Source organism: Pempheris klunzingeri, chromosome 17, assembly GCF_042242105.1.
Source record: "Pempheris klunzingeri isolate RE-2024b chromosome 17, fPemKlu1.hap1, whole genome shotgun sequence".
NCBI lineage: Eukaryota > Metazoa > Chordata > Actinopteri > Acropomatiformes > Pempheridae > Pempheris > Pempheris klunzingeri.
The window spans coordinates 16,058,681-16,067,407 of NC_092028.1; the positions used below are offsets into that span (position 1 = coordinate 16,058,681).

General features: G+C 42.8%; 1 pseudogene; it reads left to right on the forward strand.

Moving 5' to 3' along the window:
• Positions 1–60: 60 nt before the first annotated feature.
• Positions 61–1,918, forward strand: LOC139216859 (methionine-R-sulfoxide reductase B1-A-like; annotated as a pseudogene).
• The last annotated feature ends 6,809 nt before the right edge of the window (positions 1,919–8,727 follow it).

Consider the following 8,727-nt stretch of genomic DNA (forward strand, 5'->3'; position numbering starts at 1 on the left):
GTCGTGCGATCAGACATTACACAAGGAGGGCAGAGCCGCTGACACTTGATCTGGACGTGCAGGCCCGTTCCAGCTCCGGCCGGACGACTCTCTGTAAACATACGTGTCAAACTAAAGAGAAATCACACGTGAAATGGATGAAATGTCATATTGCTCTTTCTCTGGTGGAGAAGAATACAAGAATTTCTTCCAACCCGGTGAGCATCAAAAAAGCACAGGCTTGTTATTGTAGAGAAAATATAAGTTTGTGCTTCATAAGCTGTCTGTTCACTGATACTGGTTTCTCCTCAGGCATGTATGTGTGCTCTGAATGCGGTTATGAGTTATTTTCTAGCACGGCAAAGTTTGAGCACTCTTCTCCTTGGCCAGCTTTCTCTGAGACAATCCATCAGGACAGTGTCTCCAAACACCCAGAAGCATGGGGACCCTTAAAGGTAGAACACCCCTGCTACAGTAGCACTGCTGGATGTTTGTCATGATAAACTAGGACACGTCAAGCTGGACAAAATGTGGTTTACTTACTTCTTTACTTGAATCTTTTGGATTTAAATATCTCAGGTGTGTTGTGGGAAGTGTGGCAACGGACTGGGTCATGAGTTCTTGTATGACGGACCAAGAGAGGGGCAATCACGCTTCTGAATATTCAGCAGCTCACTGACGTTCATCCCTAAAGGTAGAGTCCGTGAGTGTTTTCTAACTCATAGATAGAATACATTAAAGAGCTGTGTTGACAGATAGCACCCTTATCATCCACCTTTAACCCACTTTTTGTTTCTTTTCTCTCTCCACAGAAAAGATTGATGGACAGAAAGTTGAGCTGTGAAATAGGAGGAAAGTTTGCTGCTGCTGACGGTGCGGACAGTGGATGAAGTGCTCCGGGATAAAGCCTGATGGAGGTCCGGGGCTCTGATGGACAGTGGCCTCACTGAGCAGAAACATAAGACACCCTTTTTTTAAACACACAAAAACAGCAACTACAGGGCATCATTTGCACATTTGTTTAGCTACTACTATAAACGTTCAGGAGGGGTGACCATGGACACAAAACACTGAATTAATGGGCTTTTAAATACTGAAAAAAATCTTTCTTAGTAATCCATGTTCAGGTTCACTCTATAGATCTTAAAAGTGTAATTGCATGCTTCCATCAGTTGATGGTGCTATGTGCCTTAAAGAAATCTATTTACAACTAACCTAATGCATGATTGTGGATACACAGTAGCTGCTGTCATTGCAATGTATGAGTTAAGCGTTACTGCTGTGAGCAGACTGACTGGAGCGCAGTACCCACAGCAGTTATAGTGACTTTATTGATGCTGTCAATTCACTTGCAATAATCTCCCTTTTCAGTTAAATGTATTCGAGTAATCGTAGAGGAATTCTAAAGGCTGCCTGCAAAGAAAATCATGGAATTTAGTTGCTATTCTTGTTAAAATTCACCAATTAAGAGTACGGTTATTATCTGAGCAACACATCTCCTCTGCATTGTGCTGTTGAGCAGGAGATGTACCCTCTTCCCTGTCACAGCAGGGGCCTGTTTCAGGATGCACACCCTGGAGTTTTGTGGATAACTTTGCTGAGTAAAACTCAGACCTCAGTCCTGGTTACAGACTTGAGAGGCTGATGTGTTTTTCCTCCTCGGCAGAGTTTTCCAGACAACTCAGTAAACCCGCTCCTTGGCTCGTGGAGCGGAGGAATTCTAAACAAAGTGAGGATGTGGGGGCACGTTCAGCAGCTCTTGTGCTGTTTAAGTGTCTGGGCGAGCAGGTGTGGAGCTGCACATTTCAAAGGCTGGCAGATCAGAGGGGGAGATGAAAGCTGCAGTGTCAGGCGGAGGATTAAGGAAGGAAGTGCAAACATTCGTAGATTGTAATAATGTGCAGTAGTAAAGCATTTAAAGCAAAGACTGTTTTGTGCATTTGAAGTGATGATTTTGTCTGTGAGGTACGATCAAAACTCTTTTAGTTGACTTCAGAGAGAGCTGCTGTTGCTTTTGGGAGGAGTGATGTTTTTAAATTTCAGTATTCTGAAATTATGGTGTTCAGTTTTTGAAGGCCGCAGATCATAAATCCCTCTGACTTTGAGTTCAAAGGTCAAACTCGTCCTCCGCAGTTTGAATCCAAAAGTTGCCTCACTTCAAGCTCTTCATTAATTGAATAATACCTTTCTTGCGGCCGATTAGATCTTTGTCGTGGGTTCACGGTTGTGTCGCCACGCACAGCTGGCACACAGACTGAACTGTTCTTGGGGATGGGAAGAGGAAGGCAGAGTTAGGGAGGGGAAGAGCAACAAACCCAACATCAGACAGACAGACAGACAGACAGACAGATGGAGATCAAAATACAAAGATAAACCACATGTGAGAATGAGAGATGGAGAGGAAAAGGAAATTGCCCTAAACACAGGACTGTAATTAACATTCGCTATCTGCGAGAACACTCTTTCTGGTCGGCGTCTGAGCACAGCTGTATGGCCAGGAGGAAGCAAACAGGAAGGAGGAAGTGGTAATCCTCTGATAGAATCACATAACGTCTCAAATCCACTGACCTCTGGGTCTCATCCTGCTCGTAACCCTAATGACATTAAACCACTCCAAAGCCTTCCAGTAGTCCCGAAGGCGAGCCCTGAGGTACAACTTAAACGCACATGTGTGCCAATGACTCATTCGCGGGACAGCTTGTTTTAATTGTAACGTATACCAGCCCGTTGCTTGGATGTGGATGTTTACGGGCGCTGCACCTGCTTCTGTTTTGAGCCACAGAAAATTGCGTCTCAACTTTATAACTTTATACCCGTTTCATCAAGGTAGCATTCCCTAAAAACATGTGTCATCCAGTGGCTCTGCTTCACACACCACAGACGCTGTGATCACTTTGTGGGAGGACTAAAGCCCCTGAATGCGTGACTGTGGGAGAAATAGAGAGGAGTCCTTTCATCAGGGAGTAATATCTGCAGTATGTGAGCTACCCTGCAGTATGTGATGTCTCCATCCATACTTGGGGGCTGCCCTCCACATGTTACGGACACACAACTGTTGGCCAAACATCTGTCTCCCTTTGTGTTATGAACAAAAGGATAAACAAAGCTTTTATACATGACAGTGGAATGTGATTTCCGCATTGGATCAAAGGAAAGTTCTGGAAACCCAAGGCACTCCAGGTTGGGCATTGTTGTAACTCTGTCAGGACGACATGTGTTTGAAAGAGACGGGGCTTATATGAAAACCAAAATGAGCATATTTTTGCTCATCCTTTCCGAAAAAGGCCGCTCAGTGAACCGCGACGTGTAATTTACTGAGCGTGTAAACAGATTTTATGTGGTGTGGGTATATGAAATGCATATCTTGAAGGACCGTATTGGTTATAAACACTGTAAATGCGGAGCGAGGAGTAATAAAAATACAATTACATTAAGGAAGAAACAATGCAAAACCTCAGTTTTTCACCAGTTCCAACAAAATGTCAACAGTTTTAACATGTGAGGGATCGATTGCAGAATGTAAACTTGCACAGCGAAGCCCTGTAAAATCCCAAGTATGAGGGTTCCCAGTGAGAAGATAAACAATAAGAGAAATATCAAAGATTATCTTCAATGGCTTCTGCTGCTTTATTGTCACCTTTATCACACGATCACATTCTTGTTTCTGAGCTCCACCAGCTTCAATAACACAGATGGGTTTTGAGCATAAATGTATTTGCAAACATCACTCGCTATCTGCACTCTGATCTGTTTTAGACAGATAGGACCCTGAGACAGCAGCACAGGTTGGTCTGAAAGCTTCAAAGGGAATACTTGAGGTGTGTGGCACTGGTATTGTTCGCACAGATCACGGAGAGGGGGTCCTTACTTTCGGGGAGGATTGACTTTGGGATAAGAGAGGAAGTTTAAAACAGGAGAATAAGACTGGGTGATTGTGTGCCCACATGTCAGCTTTTATCCTACCCTGATCAGAGATTGTGGCTTTGAAAGGCCTCAAAGGTGTGCACGGAAATCCAGAAAGAAACTGTGTGCTTCATGTCAAACAACTATTCTTTTCTACTTTGTCTTTGCTGCAGAGTTTCAGAGGAGGCTGGTGAAAATGATCAAATGGAGCCTCAGATATAAATGTGCCAGAGGCAAGGAAACATTTATCAAACGCGCTTCAAAGTATGGAAATATCAGAGCATTTTGGATTTCAGCTGAATGATTTAAACGGAGCCTAAGCTCACTGATAGTCAGAGCAGTGATGGACTGTGGAAAATGCCGTATTTGTGTCCACGCTTGTCCAAAAATGTCAGAGGCCTTTGACGTCTGGAGAGGTTTATGGCACGCTAAAACCATCTTTTCGCAGACAGAGGCTGAACACTACGAAGGAGAAGAAAGTAATTACCTCAGTCTTTCCCTGGGTACAGTGCCACAGACTGTCTTCTCCACCCACCAGACCTACACCCACCCACCCAGCTAACCTCAGCTCCCTGCAATTTGTGGCTGCTCATCCCCTGTCATCGTGGTAAGTAATCCCAGTGGGCTCCATACGAGATCCAGATCATACTGTTTGTGTGTTAAAAAGAACTTTTGTGCACACTCTCTTCCTTATATGATAACACACTCTTTTATTTGTATGTGTGTGCTTGCAATGCATCAATACATGTAGTCTGTATAAAATTTTCCCAACCCTGCGACCCCCCACATGTCCCAGATGGGTGGCCTTAATAGTGAAAATTACTCCCTTCTTTGCGCTGATTGTTAACTTCTGTGCGGAAAAGTTCAGAGGTGCCTGAACTCTTTATTCTCCTCAGTGATTATAACCCAATCAGGAACCTATAATCTACATCATTCCCAGTATTATGGGACAGTTACGGAGGTGTCCCGACTTCAGTCTTTCTCAGCAGATGTTGTATCAGAACGTCATATTTGCATCTTTTACCCAAAACTCAACAAGCAGGGAAAGGAGGAACAGTTATAGGGAGAGATGATCTGCTCTGTTAGTGTTTTTGTGAGTCTGTGTGTGTGTTTGTGCACATGTGTGCAGGATGTGCTGTATTGCAGCATGCCCTTAAAAGAATTGTTCAAAAATATGGGAAATATATTTATTAGAGTCTGTCCATTAAATATGAATCAGCAAGCTGTTATCTTAGCTTAGCATAAAGACTGGAAACAGGGGGAAACAGCTAGCCTAGCTCTGTCCAACAGTAAAAAAAATCTAAGTAGCACATTTTATCTGTTTCTTTAATCCAAGCAAAAGCTAAAGTATAGAAATAACTTCATTTTACTCTAGAATATTTATTTGTTTATTTGATAAGGCATGTTAATGTACAACAGTATAAAAATACAAGATCTAAACATGCTGGAGTTAACAAGAATGCTAATTTACATGTGTAGTCCAATGTGCTGGACTGCGTCCTTGCTGACAGCAGTGACTCCCACAGTCTCCACAGACCAAGAAACAGTGTTGCCAACTGTTTTCAATGGAAAAGTTTGTTCGAAATGACAGTAAACGTTGCTGTCGTTGTCGCATTTCAGTTTTTGTACAGGTTAAATGAGATATGCCATTAGAATGAATGAGTTTTAGGTGTTAGGTAGATTTTGTTACATTTGGACAGGTTAGCTGTTTCTTCCCCGTTTCCAGTCTTCATGCTAAGCCACGCTAACCAGTTGCTAACTCCAGTTACATATTCACCTCAGAGACATGAGGGTGGCATCAATCTACGCATCTAACTCAGACTAAGGGTATTACCCAAAATGTTAAAGTATTCCTTAAAAGCCCCCGTAATACTGTATTTTACCCCAAATGAATAATATTTACCAGATTTAAATAAGGCATTTAACATGTGTGTGTTTATTTGGGTGTTCACATCTGGATCCCCCTCGGTGGCATGAATAAGGGGAATTCCACATACCTCCTCAGCTTTATACCCCTCAGCACGTATTGTGCAACACACAAACACAGACACACACTGATTTTCACCTTTTTACAGCAACTCCTTCAAGTATTCAAAAGTAGCCAACTGTCATCACCGGCTTTCATATGTCAAAAATAATCCTTGAATAAAAGATTAATATATCGTCAGCAGCAAAATTTGGCACAGTCAAACTTTAATTCTCCACATTTGCACTTTCACTTTGGTGCCAGAAGAGCAAATTCCTTGTAACCTCGCCTGTCAGTCACTCTGCAGTAATTGTTTCTCTAGATCCCTCAGCCTCTTCCCATTGGCTTGTCGGCATCCTGGATTTGTGTGGAGAACACCGTGTTACACCAGTACTAGAGACCGTGAAGACGGTGAGTGGACTTTGTGTCGCCCTGTGCATCTGTAGCAGTAATTTCACAAAGTAAATGATTGCTTGGTCAAAACAGAATCCAAATTAATTTAAAACGTATTTTGGGGAAGTCCGCAGAAAAGGCTCCCTGCTGTCATTCGGACCGGCGGCTCTGTTGTGTCCCCAAAAAACACAGACCTCAAAACCCAAAGTGAGACCAGATGAGATCTACAGGAAGGGCAGGAAGATCTGTGTGTGAGTGCGCGTGACTATGTGTGTGTGTGTCGGTAAAGGGGTTAAAAAAGAAGAGGTCAAAGACTCAGAATACATTCCCACAGGAATGAGGCTCACAGACAACCCAATATGATTATCAGCTTTACGACAAAGTGAGGGTGTGGTGGTGGTGGTGGTGTTTTTAGGACAAATATCCAACTTTTCTTTGACCAGGGCTCAAAACCATGAACCTGTGCTGATTTGTAAAATTTAAGTTTTGATCCAAATAATTTCTTTGCCCCATAAGTTAAAAAAATAGTTGGGCATTTTAGGAAATTTGCTTTCTTTTTCAGAAGAAAATTAGATTTTAGCCAGTTAGCTTAGCATGAAGATGAAAACAGGAGGAAACAGTATAAACTGTATGAAGGTAACAAACGCTGCCCTCTAATGGAACTTGTGCGCTCGTTATTTCACGAACTTCTGTGACACTGGGTTGCCAAAAGAATCATCGCTGTAACGCGAGAAAGCCAACCAGGCTAACGAGCAGGTAACCTTAACGCAGGAAATGTGAGGCAGCTGGGAACATTTTCCTCAGACATAAAGTTACAAAGAAAACTCCATATGCTTAAAATTACAATATATTAACTTACCTCCATGGCCTCTGCTATTTCTGAAAACATGTCACAACTCATGGACCTTTCCAAAAAATTCCCCTTTAGAAGTTGTGACTACCACAAGAGCGGACCTTTAAAGCTCGCTAACTCTTTCTATCTCATTTGTTTATTCTGTTGGAAAAAAAAAACTGTAAATTCACCATTTTACAACCATCAAATTGCCTGGTCCATTACATAACCCCTTGTAAAATGGCAATTAATCCTTGTTACAATTCCATTTTCATACGAACAAAATACAACAACATATTGGTAGGCTGATGTTTTCGCCTTTGGAGACATTCGGGCAAACTGTTTCCACCTGTTTTAGCAAACCAACTAATGGCTGTAGCTCAATATTTAGCATACGGACATGCGAGTGGCATCACTCCTCTAATCCAGCTCTTGCCAAGAAAGCAGATAAGTGTCCCAATGTCTTAATAAGTTCAAACTAAGCAACATATCAATCCCTGGAGTGAAATATGCAATTTTTAAAGTTCAGTTATCTCCTGCCAGGCCTGTTCTTTCCTGGTGGGTCACATATTTGGTACGCTCCTGTCCCCTTTGGCCAAAACAACCATCAGCACCTTCTCTGATGGTTTGCTTGTCTGAGTTGCACATGATTTCGCATTCCTGTGAAATGCAGACTGGCCCCACAGGGTAGAAGCCCATCTCCTGTTTCTGCAGCATGAAACAGTTTGACACACACATGCAAACACACACACACACACACACACACATACACATATTACTGTTGGCCTGCAGGATCTCACAGGACAGGTGATACTATTTTAGCAAACCTGACTCAACAGTGAGGCAATGGACAGAGCAGTTGTGTCTTTTTTTTTTTTTTTTTTTAGGATGACAGCTCTCTTTTCTCACAGTCGATGTGACAGGTTGGAATTCGAAAAACATGGGAAACTCCAGAGAGTGGAGAGACAAACTGCTGTGGTTTTACACCAGTAATTACAGTCAGTTAACACCCATCTGATGACTGTTTTTATTTACAGAGATCGCCCAGGTTTGACTTGTTTATATAAATGAACGCGGAGCCACCAGTCAAATAATGAGACATTCACCCAGTTGCTCGTTCACACGCATCTTTAGCCCATCCAATTGTTTTGGATAAGCTGAATGACTGTGAAAATTAACAAGCACGTCTATTTGGGTGGCGGTTCTGGCCCAGTAACAGTAGCACAGTGTTCGATCCATCAGTCCGTGTCGGTGAATTGCAAAGATGGAAAGAAAGTTGTTTTTCACACACTGGGCGGAAATAGATGGTGACAGTGACACATAAAAGGCAGGGCTGTGGTTTGGAGCTGACGTCATGGCAATCAACATTCAAGACGACGAGGCCTTTCAATGAAGGAAAGCCACACAGAGCAGCCCACAAGCATTTCAGTAAGTAACAGTCTGGGATTGGGTACCACAAGTGGTACATGTGCACGCAGACTGGAACAATAGGCGTCCGCCGGCACATGGATGCATGCAGAGGACCTTGAAGACATAAAAGTCTCTGCACGCACATGCGCACTCTTCACATAAACAGTCAGACACATGTTGCACTTCAAAATGTTTCACCTTCACGGCTCTGTCAGATTTGCAGCCACACGTCTTTGTGAATCCC